Source organism: Canis lupus, chromosome 31, assembly GCF_011100685.1.
Source record: "Canis lupus familiaris isolate Mischka breed German Shepherd chromosome 31, alternate assembly UU_Cfam_GSD_1.0, whole genome shotgun sequence".
NCBI lineage: Eukaryota > Metazoa > Chordata > Mammalia > Carnivora > Canidae > Canis > Canis lupus.
Genome location: NC_049252.1, coordinates 5,545,445 through 5,561,547, shown reverse-complemented (window position 1 = coordinate 5,561,547; position 16,103 = coordinate 5,545,445). Strand labels below are relative to the sequence as shown.

The window sequence follows — 16,103 nt, the reverse complement described above, 5'->3', positions numbered from 1 at the left end:
CCAAATTGAAATTCTGATATAGGTTGCAAAATGTAGTTAGAATTCCTTCTCTATTTTTGCACTGCTAATCTTTCAGTGTAAAACTAATAGGTGGAAATCAAGGTAGAGGGAAAGACAGAAGAAAAAAGGGAATGGATATTTCTCCTTCTAGATTGTCTTTTCCACGAGTATTTCATTATTGCCTATACCCCTGGTGATTATGACTTTGAAAAACTGTATGAAATGGTTCATAATATATATGGGCTAGAGGAGGTAAAGATTGAATTATGAAAAAAATATATATATGGGAAAATGAAAATGTTCAAAATCAGGGATGCCTGGGTAGCTCAGCTGTTTGGCACCTGCCTTTGGCTCTGGGCGTGATATTGGAGACCTGGGATTGAATCCCACGTCGGGCTCCCTGCATGGGGCCTGCTTCTCCCTCTGCCTATGTCTCTGTCTCTCTCTCTCAGTATCTCTCATGAATAAATAAAATCTTTAAAAAAAGTGTTGAAAATCAGAATTTGACAAAAATAAAACAGATTTTTAAAATATTTAAAAATATCATGTTGGGATTTAACTTATGAAATATCTAATTATCCTTTGATCTGAACACAGGAATGGCAAAAACAAATATAACTTTAAACTCTATAAAGGAAAATTATTTATAAACAATATTACTTCAATTTTTTAAAAAATTGAGTTTTTGGAAGTGAAAATCTGGCTATATGGATAATGATTATTAGCACGGTGAGATTTAATAGATTATTGTTATAATATCATAAAGCATTATTAGTATTTTAGGAAATATAATTATTTGTATGCAAGATAATAATTGATGTTCAAGTAATGATACGTGTATATTGTCATACTTGTAAATGGGAGCTCAAAAACAAATCAATAGCAGTGAAGTAGGAAAAAGATCTCAGATGCTGCATTTCACCCTAATAAAGCTATGAAGCATTTGAGCGAGGGTTAAAACACTATATTTCAACTGGCTCTTATCATATGGAAATAAGTAAAAAACTTTTTTTTTTTTTGTATTCAAACCGCCATGAAGACCAATAGCTTTTTAATGCAGAGACCATAATTTGAATGGTGAAAAAGAAAGCTTTTGCGTTTGTGAGTACATATGTTTTTTAGAGAGAGAGAGAGTCGCTAATATTTCCAAAGTCTGATGTGATAGATTCTGAGTTCTGCTAATGAATACAGATATTTTATAGATACATTTATACAACATAACAGAACTTTTGAAAATGCTTCCTTATTATTGTTTTAAAAATATATCAGATGATTCTTTACTGTGAAGTATACCATTACCTAGCAATAATTTATTGATTATATAAATCAATAAATTGGGGTAATATGCCCTAAGGATATATTCATTTTTAACAAATGGCACAATAATATAGATTACTACCTACAAATATATTCCATTTTAATCTTCAAATCATTGCTTAGAGAACTGTTTGCAAGGATAGAAATGTTTCTGCATCATACAATGTGGTAGCCACTAACCACATGTGGCTATTGAACACTTGAAATGTAGCAAGTGTGTCTGAAGAAATGAATTTTACTTTTAACTCTAATCAATTTAAGTTGGCATTCAAATCACCATATGTTATTGGTACTGTCCACGTTAGACAACACACCTTTAAAAACTCAACCCCATATATTTGGAAATCTGGTTATCAGTGGTATGCATTACAGTAGAAATTACTTACCAAATCCTTCTAATAATTTCTAAATCATTTTTTGATTTTTCAAAATTGTATGAAGTAACACCACTAGGTAAAGGATGTCCTTATTTCACCTCAAATTTGACAAAAGGAATTATGAATTGCATAATAAGTACTTATTCTCTGATTCTACCAGCTTCTGGCACTTGGTGCAGCCAGAGGGCACCCAGGTGCTTTGCCACCTGTCCTAGATTGTACATACTTTAAGGCAGTACTTCTTACAATGGCTGGTCTCAGAAAGACCTTTGTGACTGTTGATAATGCTTACAAAATTGCTGCCTGTTTTGTCACTTGCTTCACTGCCCCCATGAAGTTGAGTTCCCTTGGAGAACATACCACATGCATTCATTCTCCTGTGCCACTTTGTGACCACTGGTAGCATTCTGTCAGACCCCATCAACTGCCACTGTGGCCAACTCTATGCAAATCAATCAGTATGGAAATATTGAATATTGTAAAAATTGGTGCAAACTTTATTGATCATAATCACATAATTATATAGGCTTAGGCAATAATGTTTTTTTTCTTTAATTTTTTGGTTGTCTCCTAGCATTTATGACTTTAGATATTAGCAGGGACACAGATTGTAGTTCTGTATATATCACTTAGGAAATTGATACAACATTTTAAGGAGCTGCATATGTTTAAGAGTAGGAATGAAAAATGGGGGGAAAAAAGAGTGCTTACCCAGTAGAAACAACACCCTTTAACTTTGTCTGGATGATTTCTGTTTGGTTAATTTATTAATACATTTTGATCTTTTCTGATGTAGTTTAACATCTGTTCAATTATATTCTTTTTTTTTTTTTTTCAATTATATTCTTAGCACACATTTCCTCAGCCTGTTTTCTGCTCCATCTTCCCTTTGTTCTCTTGGACAAATTGAGTGATGTTGATTTCATTTGGAATGTGCAGTATCAAAGGTTACGTGGAGATTATGCAAGTGAAGTAAACCATCAGGACAAAATTGGAGAAATTCAAAGGAAAAATAATAGGGAAAAGATGTTCAACATATGGAGAAAAAGTGGTAAGAAAGTAAAAAGAGGGCATATTATTTAAAATCTAGTGTTTTCATAGAATTTTGTCATTCCAGTACAAATAAGGTAAATATCATGCTACTGTTACCTTACTTTGATGAAAAAAATATATATAGTACTGAAGTTATGCTGTCAGAGAGAATGTTTCCCATCCTCCTATTTCCATGCTTTCTCCAGTTACTTATATTTGCAATATAATCTCTTAATTACATTTTCCTTGATTTTCTCACTTTCTAAATGAAAATTAAACTTTTTTTCACTTTGAAAAAGGCTTTCTCAAGGTCCTGGGACATTATAATTTGCATCTTCCAATTTTTCCTTGTCTTTATTCTTTTCACTTTTTACATAGTCTTTAATAGACAATCACATAATAAAGATAAATATGGGATGCAAGCTGGAATTCAATTTCTGTATATTCTCTTTCTCGCTCTCTCTTTGTGAGAAATGCAATTATTAAGCTAAATATTGATATAAAAACCAGATGTTCTTGGATAATATCAAGACTGTCTTTAAGGGAATATAATTATTAAATAATGGTCTAAGAAAAACACATACACATGCATAACTTGACCATATGACTGTGTATGTAAGATCTATGGGTCACTTTTACCACCAATTAATTTTACTTACTACCTTTGTTATATTGAATCTTGAATGAATGTTATATTGAATCTTTGTTATATTGAATATTGTTAATTCTAAGTTCATACTAAATTTTATAAAGTTATCAATTGTGTCATTTGTTCAGGTTTCTGTGGACTTCAAAATATAGAGAAAACATTATAGATTTCCTTTACAGAGATGTTTGAACAAAGTCAGTTTCAGTACCTTGAAATCAAAACTCCTAACATAAAATTTTGATTTTAATTGTAAGCATTTTCTTAACTGTAAAATGAAATGCAATGAGCAGATTTTACATATAAAAGAGTAGATACAAACAAAGCCAGGAGGCAGAAAATGGCAGGAGAAATACCTAATGTTTAACTGTAGCCATGAATACTATTATCATGACTAGAGAATTCTATTCTTTGTGTTTTATATTATAAATGTAATACATTTCAACCTTTAGAGTCTAAAGCTTGACTCTGAAACTTTAAGCTTTATATATCCTCATCTTTCTCCCAACATGTTTCTTTACTAATCAGAACTATTTTACTGATCTGAGAACATAAAATTAAACGAGGGACTGGAAACATCAAGTATAGGTATTTTAACACATAATATTGCTTGCTAGCTTCTCCCATGGTAAAGATAAACCTTTAGTTATCTGTATTTGGCCATCATTTTATCAAGTTACACACACACACACACACACACACACACATCTCTTTTTATTTATAACTATAAAAATATTTTCCCTACATGGTTTTTACATTTAAACTTATGCTATGATTTTATTCTTAATGGGCTTTGTAGCACATCACAGTGAACAAGAAACTGGTAGAGAATTACTTCCATATGTAGTACCAACCCCCAAATACCTCAGGTAATTATTAGAATGGAGTGAAAGGAGGTTATAATGGATCAAGCTATCCTATTTTAACTGTACCGATTATATTTCACAGTGGTTACATGGGCCCCTTGTGGATTGTATGAATTAATATGCCTCCAAAAAGGAGCAGCATCACCCTTCTCAGAGTGGAGTTAGTTTCTGTATTCTACACTATCATTTCATAACTTAATGAGTGAAAGTTAATTCTCTCCATGATTATCTATAACTCAGGCAAATCCCATGCATATTACTGAACCAAAAATACCAGTTATCACTATGCTCCTATTGCAGATTTAGTTTGCTCAGTCTTTAGAAACAACCTGAATTTGGAAATGTGATCATGAACTGTGTGTTTAAGGAATCTTATTGACGTAACTACTTATCACAGTCCCTTCATTATTTATATTGTATGTATGTATGTATTGAGAAAAACCACACATACTTATGTTGATATTAAACAACTCTGATGATTAGGTCACTTTTAAATTGTATTTGTTTTGTTTCCTATACCTTTTTTTTTTCCCTCTGAAGTAGTTATTTAACTTTACAGCATGAATTGAGTTTCAATGATGATTAATTATATAAGTTTCAGTTAAACCAAAATTTATTATACATCTATGTAATATATGCTACATACTTATTTAGGGATTGACCATGCAGGATCCTCCCATGCAGGAAAAATATATTATTCCTCCACTCAAAGACTTTATAAATTTGAGAGTGAGACTTTATAAAATTTATATTATAGCATAACATATTCCGTATTAACATATGTCTAGAGAGCTGTGGAAACACAAAGAGAGTCTATTGGGAGTTAGTAAGCAATATTGTGATAGACAATCATATGGCAGATTATAAAAAAACTTGAAAACAACTTATGATATTTCTAGAAAACTTTAATCACAGTGTGTTTGTAGAATCCTTGCAGTACATGAATTTGGAGATATTAATAAGGAGCAAATTGTAGTTTCCATCATGATCATCATCATATTTACTATAGCGAGTATGGGTGAGTGAAGTATATACTTGTTGTTTTGTAGTAAATTTGTAAATGGAGATATTTTGCCTGGAAAAGTTCCTTCAGAAAAGCTACGTGCACTCATTCTATGACTTAGGTTAGCTTTTACTTCCCTTTTGAAATAATATTTCCAACTGAATATAATTTTCCTTGACAGAAAAGACAAGAAAAAAAATGAAGGCTTATTCAGGTACTCTTTTTATTTATATCATTTCTTTCATAAGTAAATATAATACAAGCTTTGGTAAATTCTTTTCTTAATCCCTTAAACACTTTAAATTTTGTTTAAATGGCATGCTATATCATATCTTTCATAATTTTCTGATAATATTGTTCTTGTACAAATACGTCTTCTTTCTGCTCCTTTTCATATTTATTGGTAATTTGCTAAAAGAAAGGCAGAGGGAACAGAAGAGATATATTTTGGAGATTAAAATGCCAATGCTTGTAACTGATTGGATAAAGAAAGTAAAGGAGGGGAGATTTAGAATGAGACTTTTAAGCAGTAAAACTGAGGTCCAAGTTAGAAAATAAAGAAACATAGAGGGCTTTTTTGGTTATTTCGTCTAATTTTGGTCAACCTACTTGTACTGGTTTTATCATAAATGAAATATTTTATTTTCTGAGGAATCAAAAATCAAAACCACATCTTTCATTTGATACAATGACTTCTTCCAAATGATTTCTGGAAATAGCTCTGAAGAGGAGAGGTGGTTTGATTGACAGGTTTTATTGGGCATCATCAGTATATTTAATCTCAGACATTGCTGTGCCCCCTAGATAGAAACCCTCTTGTTGACGTATATCTAAATGTCCTGGGGATGCTGTTTCTGGCTGTTTCTTCAAAATTATAGGATCATATGTTGTTTTCCCTGACCATGGGTATTTATGGAATGTTCTCTGTTTACTTGTTCTTCAATTGACATAATATTTTTCAACAAGTTCAGGTGTTACTTTTAAAGTAACTTAATTCAACTCTTGTAGACAAAAAAAAAAAAAAAAAAAATCCTTTCTATGGCCATTCAGGATGAGATGGTGGCACCAGAGGTCTCAGTAACACTGCTTCAGGGAAATATTTCTAGGATCTAACACAATCAGTAGAGAAAAGGAAGATGAAAAACTGATCTTTTTCTGAAAATGTGATAAAAGCAACATCATACCAGAAGACAACTAACAGTGAATGGAAGTAGATCCACCTATGAGACCTAGAGGTCAACACATATTCAAGTGCAGATCAGAGAATGAGCTTCCTCAGAAGAGGAAGCAGAAGATCTGAAAGAGAAATATTTTCATAGAAAGGAAGTGCTCCATTTAACAGAGCTTGACTTCAATATCAGTCAATTCAAGGGGTTCTACATGGAGGAAGCATCTTAGCCCAGTGTCCAGAGAGAACAGGCACTTCCTGACCTTTGAGTGAATGTGCCATGAGGTCATTTTATAACAGCTACTCTTTCTCGGATGTACAACATGAATCATACGACTAGGGAGAATTTCTTTCTCTGGGGAGGGAAATTAGAGTCATTATAAATATTTTTTAAATGCCAACAAATGAAGTCTGGTGGTAAAATAAAAATCATGAGTATATTCCTGAAACTGAAAAGATCATAACAATTTATGTGGAACATAAAACATATTCTAATGGTAGAAGGTCACTTTGAGCACCCAACTGATTGTTAATGCAAAAAAGATCCAGCATTGCTTCATAAGAAGGTACAGTTTTTGAAAGTACATTCTTAGGAGAAAAAAATAAACTGTAAAGCTACAGGTGTGAGAAGAGAACATAAGATCAAGAAAATACTCTTGATATGAAGAAGTTATCAGGAAGCTAAAAACCTCTAAAAGCTGTCAAGAGTTCTATAATTAAAAACTAGTAGTGACTTGTAAATATGCTAGAATATGTATTATTGTATACTTAAATATAATCTTCAAACAAAAGGGTTCTATCTTAAAAGTGATTTAAAAATTAAAACTTGTTTTGCTTCAAAATGCATTAAGTGATATTTTATCTGTAGGTTAATCCACAAAGTCCTATTTGACCCAAAACACAGCTGAAATTAAGTTAATTTATATATTTTTTATTCCAACCAAATTGTTTTCATTATATTATAAAGATAATGTTCTCCATCCCATTCTTTTGTTTTTCTTTACAATGTTTTAATTTGCTAGTTCAAGAGGCTTATTTGACATCTTGGATTACCTAGCAGAAGGGCATAGAACTGGGGATGTATGTTTTGTCCTAACATTTATCCTACGGATATGGAGTTTTGTATTCTAGTTAAAAAAAGACAAAACAGTTGAGAGAGAACTTTAAATTTTATAAGCATAGAAATTTCTCTCCAAAAGACCATTGATTGGGATCCCTGGGTGGCGCAGCGGTTTGGCGCCTGACTTTGGCCCAGGGCGCGATCCTGGAGACCCGGGATCGAATCCCACATTGGGCTCCTGGTGCATGGAGCTTGCTTCTCCCTCTGCCTATGTCTCTGCCTCTCTCCCTTTCTCTCTCTGTGACTATCATAAATAAATAAAAAATTAAAAAAAGAAGATCATTGATTAAATATTGGCTAAGTTTATATAAAGCCTATATATAAAGTGGATTTCTGGTTATAAGTATAGAAAAATGTGGATTGTTGGATTTTTGTGATTCATAGCAGAATCAAGTCATAGTAGAATATTGTAACAGAATGTGGATTTTTTGTTGTTGTTGTTGTTCGGTTAAAAGTCGTAACAAACTCCGCATAAAAAAAAAATGTCAAAGATATGCTAAAAGATTGAATGTAGCAAAACGAAGTTTAATAGAAAGAAATTTAGTATTGGACTTGTGTCCAGAAACTCCATCTGTACAGTACAGTATGTGAGAGACCAGTGTATATACATATAAATATATTTGGAAGCTTTCTGACTGTGAAGTAAATGTGAGCCAACCACGAGATCCCCTTGCCAAATTGATACTATCTTAGGCTTAATTATTAGTACTAATTGGTGGGGAGTGGTAGTCTTACTCCACAATCTGTTGTCAGACCACAAATGGGACTCTGTATTCAGTTTTATCCTATTACAGTTTAAGGCAAAAACATGAAGCACACTCAGAGGCAAGTCGCCAGTGCTTTCAATGGATTTGTAGCAGTGGCATATGAGGAATGATTAGAGGAGACAAAAATATTTAATATGAAAAATGGAAAATTATGGGGCAGCAAATAGGCCCACACTATGAACTTCATGAGGCCCCAAGCACTTTATGGAACCAAATCTCTCATAAGTAATTCAAAATATAATAGCCCTGATACATGAAAAATGTGAATGGAAGTCTAAAATAATTCTATTTTTTTCTCTTACTATTCATAATGTGTTTGACACATTGGCACTCTGAGTTATTTCAGAAAACATGATTACATTGCTTGGGCCTGTTTTGCTGATGCCCTATGCATGTACTGCAGAGCATTCTGGAGATGACAGTGGACTGCCTAAGAGGTCCAGAGTTTCCAAATACTGGAGGTATTCAGACTCTGAAGATAATACATTTAGTATTCAAGTATTCAAAATACAGAACCAGAAGACTGCCAAAGTTTCTTCCAAATCAAGCAGTCCTTTTTTTTTGTTGTAAATAATAATTTCTTTCCTATTATTTCATATTTATATATAAATTAAATCTATTAACATAGGAACTTGGGATCCCTGGGTGGCGCAGCGGTTTGGCGCCTGCCTTTGGCCCAGGGCGCGATCCTGGAGACCCGGGATCGAATCCCACATCGGGCTCCCGGTGCATGGAGCCTGCTTCTCTCTCTGCCTATGTCTCTGCCTCTCTCTCTTTCTCTCTCTGTGACTATCATAAATAAAAAAATTAAAAAAAATTTAAAAAAAAAAACATAGGAACTTTCAATGAAGTAAAACAGAGACAAATTAGGTTAATATATGTTAACCTGTGTATTTAACTGGAAGTTATAAAGTTATAAAGTCACTTTTTCTATCCTGTATTAACCTTGTCAGAGCCTTTGTGGTATTGATTGGCAACTCATAGGCTGTTTATAAAGATTATTGGTACATCATGTGAAGTGGAGGTACAAATTTACCATTTGAATACAGAGATACATTTTTCTATCCATTTTCGACTGCAATTTGTAGTCTCAGTTTTAGTAGAAATATCTGTTTCTCGTGCACACAAAAAATAGACTTTAATTCATTTAGAGTGACTTAACTATATCTAGTTTCAAAAAGAACGAGAGCTGTGGATTTGTTTGGTTTCTTTTATTCTTGGGGAGAAGATATAAGCTCAAAAAATATCAGTTTTTTTTTAGATCCTATTTTAGAAATCATTTGCTTCAGAAACAATAGAGAAATCTCCCATATAAGTTTAAAAGTTAATATCCCCCTTCCCCTATATCTTGGGTGATTAAGTTTGGACTTAAGAAGAGATATGTCCTGATTCTTATTCTCACTTAGCCATTTTGCTGCATGTCATAGAAAAAAGATTGGGTTTAGCCTTATTAATTTTTAGAAAATATTTTGTGTATTTATTCATGAGAGACACAGAGAGAGAGGCAGAGACATAGGCAGAGGGAGAAGCAGGCTCCTCTCAGGGAGCCCAGTGTGGGACTCCATCCGGACCTGGGATCATGCCCTAAGCCAAAGGCAGATGCTCAACTGCTGAGCCACCCAGGCGTCCCTAGCTTTATTAATTTTTATTTTTTATTTTTTTAAAGATTTTATTTATTTATTCATGAGCGACATGGGAGAGAGAGAGAGAGAGAGACAGAGACAGAGACACAGGCAGAGGGAGAAGCAGGGAGCCCGATGTGGGACTGGATCCCAGGACTCCAAGATCATGCCCTGGGCTAAAGGTAGGTGCTAAACTGCTGATCCACCCAGAGATCCCGCTTTATTAATTTTTAAAATAATTTTCTAACCAAAACATTAGAAACTAGGTGTTTGAAATTACATTTGCATGACAAAGAATGGTCCCCTTGAATCTGGCCTCCTCAGAAGTCATATATTTATTATATTCATTTTATTTGTAAAAGCAGTCTAACAAACATATGAGCCCAAAGCTTAGATTCAGGAAGTAATAGTATTACATATATGTAAAATAAAATGTCGTCTTCTTCTTCTTCTTCTTCTTCTTCTTCTTCTTCTTCTTCTATTATTATTATTATTATTATTATTATTATTATTATTATTATTATTTTGGTGTGTCTATAAGCATCAAGGAGGTATATATCACTAAGTATAAAAATAGGATTATATATATAATAATTTTACATATAATCAAAATATTTATATAATTAAAATAAGTTTATCATTATTACTTTATTTGTATTATTGTTGCTGTTATTATTAATTTGCAGTCTCAGAAAAGCCTACTGCTTCCTCTATTGCTGTAGAGCTATAATTATTTACCAGACCAATGCATTTAGCTTTGCTTTCTCTGAATTCAAATGAAGTGAGCATATGATATCCTAGAGTGTAAACTGGTCCAATAAGTTTCTCTCTGCTGGGTATTAGTACTTGAAGAAACTGGGTTACTTAAATGTAAGATAGAATTTGTTACATTACGTCAACTTAGTATCTGATGGTATCAATTTGGGGCAGCCGTTATGGTCTATGAAAAGGTAAATCATGAGGGCCAGACTATAGAGGAAAAAACAGAGAGAGAGAGAGAAACCCTAAAATGAGAGTGGAAGGAGTGAGACAAGAGACAGAGAGATTGAGACAGAGAAACAAAGAGTGAGAGAGACAGAAAGAGTGAGAGATAGAAAAATAATCTTTATACCAGTTGAATTTTACTTATTTAGTTCCTTGTGAATGTTTACACTATTCCCTGCCTTATACATTTCCTAATTATTTTCATCCCAAATTTAGTTTGAATATGTTCCTGCTTCTGAAAAATAAATAATCCCTGGTAAATTACACAAATAAAAGAAGCCCTGCATTATTTTAATATTCCAGTTGATTATCAAACAATGCAGCGGTTTGGGGCCCCAACTCCCTTCAAAATAGAAAATGCATATATAACTTTTGATTCTAAAACTTAAGTGCTAATAGCCTACTATTGACTGGAAGTCTAACTGATAACAACCAGTTATCACACATTTTGTCTGTTACATGTCTAATACACTGTATTCTTACAATAGAGTGAGCAAGAGAAAAGAAAATGTTAAGAAAATCAAAAGGAAGAAAAAATAACATCTACATACTGTGCTTTATTTATTGGAAACACTGTGTGTAAGTGGACTTTCAAACCTATATTGTTCAAGGCTCAGCTGTGGGTTTTTTTTGTTTTTTTTTTTTATATTACAATTGAAAAAAACAAGCATCAGTAAGGTTATGCAATGTGTTCACATTTGTCCTATAGAAATATTCTTTTGTAATCTCATTTTTTCGTAAATGGGTATTTTATTGAAATACAATGAACACAAAATACACAGATTGTAACTATTCAACTTGATAAGATAATGTATTAATAGTTCATTCTTTTTATCATTAAGTAGTATTCCATCGCGTGTACATATTAAAATGTTTTATTCATTTTTCTTTTTTTTCTTTTTTTTCTTTTTTTTATTTTTTATTTTTATTCATTTTTCTATTGATGATCTTGTTTTTCCACTTTTGGGCTATTTTGAATATAGATGCTGTAAACATATCTTTATGTGGCTATATTCTCATGTTTATCTGGAATAAATGGGATTGGAATGATTACTTATAAGTAGTTCCAAAATATTTATTCAAGTTGGTTGCACTGTATTATGCTGTTATCAGCAAAGTATGAGATTTGTGGTTACTACATATCCTCTCCAACACTTGGTATTATCAGGTTTTGTTTTGTTTTGTTTTGTTTCCATTATAGTGGTAATAAATACCACTAAAATAAATTGCAGTTCAATTAACTTTCTTGAATGGTTAATGATAATTAGCTGCTTTTCATGTACTTACTGATATTTTGTATATTCTATTTTGTAATATGGCTATTCAATTGTTTGCCTAAAAAAACTAGGTTATTTTTTTATTGATGATTCTTAATATTTCCTTAAATACTCTGAATACTGGTCCCTTGTGAGATATATGTTCTGTGAGGTCTTTTTTTTTCCCCCAGTCTGTCTTTGTCTGATAATTTTCTTAAACATATATTTTGATGAGAAATATTTAATTTTGAGCATGTCCAATTTATCAATTCCTTTTATGATTTGTGTGTGTGTGTATGTGTGTGTGTGTGTTTGACAGGGAAAAAATAATTTTTTGCCTAATCTGAAGCTACAATGGCATTCTTTTCAAGAACTGTGGAGGGTCTGATGTCTTATACTTCCAAGCTAATAAATTAAGTCACTACAGGATGATGGATGTTATTAGAATATCTAATGCTCAGGTGTCCAACACAAAGGATCTTATTAGTCAGGAAACAATACATAGCATTGACATTCACATATTTTTATCAAATTCCTTTGACTCCCAAATTCCATGAAGTAATATGAATGGACCAAAATTGGTGTGTCCTTGTTCAGAGGGTAGAGTTACAGAAGGGAAACTCTGAGCTTAGTAAATCTGAGTCTTTTATAATAGGCAGTAAGTTTGTGAGCTCCTTGCTCTAGAAGGAGACATTATCTTAATTATACTCATCAGTAAGCATAACTTTTTTCTAGAAGAGACTTTATCTTTATTTTCCAAGATTATCATCAAGCTTGCCTTTTGTTCTGGAGGGAGACACTACCTTTATCTTCTAAGACTGATGACTATATAAATATCCTTTGAAAGGCAGTTCAAAGCAAAGGGTAGTCCTGACAGGGAATTGTGTTATAGTTCTATTACGTTTCTTTCTAAAAGCTTTAAGATTGTGGGTTCTTTTTTTTTTTTTTTTTTTTTTTATTTATGATAGGCACACAGTGAGAGAGAGAGAGAGAGGCAGAGACACAGGCAGAGGGAGAAGCAGGCTCCATGCACCGGGAGCCCGACGTGGGATTCGATCCCGGGTCTCCAGGATCACGCCCTGGGCCAAAGGCAGGCGCTAAACCGCTGCGCCACCCAGGGATCCCAAGATTGTGGGTTCTGAGTTTAGGTTTATGACCCATCTCAAATTAAATGTTGTGTATGGAGTGAGAAAAGTATCATGTTTTTGTTTTTTAACATAGATATTTGTTTCAGAAAAAATGTATAAACAAATACTTTTTTCTCCTCATTGGATTGATTTGATACCTTATTCTAAATTTAACCGAATATATATATTCGGGCCTATTTCTATCCTCTCTATTCTGGATTTATCTATCCTTACATGACCTTAGTTAACTGTAGAAAAAGATATGGTTTTAATTCAGTAGTTGTGCTAAACAGAATTGACTTTCACTGGAAGGTTGCTGAAGGGCAGCTGGCTGGGGGTGATGGGGTAACTGGATGATGGGGAGGCACTAAAGAGAACATGTAATATGATGAGCGCTGGGTGTTATACTATATATTGGCAAATTGAATTTAAATAAAAATAAAATAAACCTCTCCAGCAGAAAAAAAAGGATTCTGCTATCTATAACTTGAATCATCTATTCTCCTACCTACTTATATCCCTGGATTTTATTTTCCATATAAATGCTAGATTGAGCCATTTAAAATGAAAGTGACCTTGGGACACCAGGGTGGCTCAGTGATTGAGCGTCTGCCTTTGGCTCAGAGTGTGATCCTGGGTTCCTGGGATCTAGTCCTACATCGGGCTCCCCTCCCTGCAAAGAGCCTACTTCTCCCTCTGTCTGTGTCTCTGCCTCTCTCTCTGTGTCTCTCATGAATAAATAAATAAAATCTTTAATAAATAAATAAATAAACAAACAAACAAACAAACAAATAAATAAAATGAAAGTGACCAGTTCACTCCTTTTCTAATCCTCTTACTAATTATTGATTAATTCAGAACTATAAGTTTTCAGAATGGCCTAACAGCCTTTGTTCTCTGGAGGCTCACTTTCACTCTGGGTTCATCATCTGCCACTCTATCCTCTCAGTTTACTATAACTACTCTCTGGTTTCTGCTGTGTCCTTTGAATTGGAAGCATGTTCCTGCCTCAGGGCTCTCCATGTGGTTCTTCACTTACAATAGTTCTCTGTTCAAATATTTTCATATCTATGAGGGCTTCCCAGAGTACCCTATTAAATTTGAAGTATCAGCCAACTGCCTATTGTGCCTCTCCCTCTTCTCATACATAATTACCATCTGACATATTTCTTATTTCTTTTTTTGTTTGTTACCTCCCACTAGAACACAAAGACCATGAGGACAGAAATTTTGTCTCATTTGTTCATTTCTAGAATTATATGCCTAAAATATGTACTAGACTATTGTAGGTAATTGAATAACTTAATGAATAACTTTGAATAACTTAATGAATTACCTCTTATAGTCTTCATACCTAATCTTAGCAATATTTTAGACTTTCCAGTCATTTAATTCTTAAGTGTGTTACAATAGAACAGGCATTCATTGTATCTCATCCCTTCATTATGGAAAGAAACCTCACAGAGGTTACATGACACGCCAAAGGCATTTATCTTGTAAGAACCCAAAGAATCAATCTGGACTTGATTTTCAGTGTTTTCCTCACTAAATATTCTTCTTTAGGAAAAGTGTGTGTGTGTGTGTGTGTGTGTGTGTTGACAGTATAAATAAAGATTTGCTACATAAAGGTCACACTCTTATTTCTGGATCACAAAGTTTTCTTCGTCAACACAATGCCCATGCACTAATTTAGCACATTAAGATATGATCTATAATAATTTCATCATGTATTTATTTAATTTTAACAAAATTTTACTTGCTATTAATTTTGAAAAGAAAAAGGATGAAAATGCCTAATAAGATGTAATATAAATAACAGATTTTTCTTCATTATAATTAAGAAAATTTGTTTCTTCTTTGTTTTTCTCTTTTTGTGGAGAATAAATAACACATTATCATATTCCTAAATGAAAAATGTGGACTCTGAAAGCATATGTCCTTCACATTCACTTAGCAGAAAAATAAAATAATTCTAAGTAGATCACTTTCAGATAAATAGAATTAATTCTACCTGGTTGTACAGAAAGGAGAGTTATTTCAGAAAATAACATACAATTAATTACTTTAAAAGGCTGAAAAATGCAATAATGCAATCACAATATTGAAAGCCCATTCATGATTGTAATCTAAATGAAAAGAATCAGAATTTCTAGGACCTCTAGGAACATTCAGGAGTAGAGCAAACTAAAGCCTATTTCAAATTTGTAAAACACATAGTTTTAATCCAATATGGTGCTCTTTTCTTTTTTTTTTCTCTCTTTCTTTCATTCTCTTTCTTTTTTGAAACTGAAATTTAATTTTATTCAAACTATTTAGATGAGGTTTTATGAAACTACCCCAAGATTCAGATTTTCAGATTTGCTACCCAATATTTCATTTGGATAATGAATAGGCAATTAAACTTTCACCTGATTAGAACTTTAAAAAAAAAAATCATGTCACTCCCCTGTTCAAATTCCATTACCTCAAATACATGAAAATGTTAACTCCTGAATACATCTGCTCCCACTTCCCTGTTTGGTTCCAACCTTGTGTACCTCTCAGAGTCATCATTTCCTGCTTCTCTTGCTCCCTCATCTCTCACCAATCTAATCTCCTTTTTTGCTTCTCAAACACAGTAAGTTCAAAACTTCTGCCCTTACTTTTGCTCAAAATTCTTTTTCTTTCCAATTTTTTTCAGTGCTCTGTTCATTTCATTCAATTGTCTACTGTTACTTCCTATAAATCTTCCCTGATCTTTTAAAATAGTTCAAATCTTCCCACTCCCATCACGCTCTCTACTTTTCCTAATTTGTTACCCTTCTTGTCAGTATATCTT

The 16,103-nt window shown here is 32.9% G+C and overlaps 1 long non-coding RNA gene across 4 annotated transcripts in view; it reads left to right on the top strand.

Moving 5' to 3' along the window:
• The window catches only part of LOC111093503, a 55,001-nt gene that overhangs the window by 7,838 nt on the left and 31,060 nt on the right, over positions 1–16,103 (top strand). For 3 of the 4 annotated variants that reach the window (XR_005382085.1, XR_005382086.1, XR_005382084.1), the window contains exon 2: positions 2,545–2,745. This is a non-coding gene — a long non-coding RNA (uncharacterized LOC111093503). Of the gene's footprint in view, positions 1–2,544; positions 2,746–9,962; positions 10,019–16,103 lie in introns of those variants that run through there. The other variant, XR_005382087.1, reaches the window with a different exon arrangement.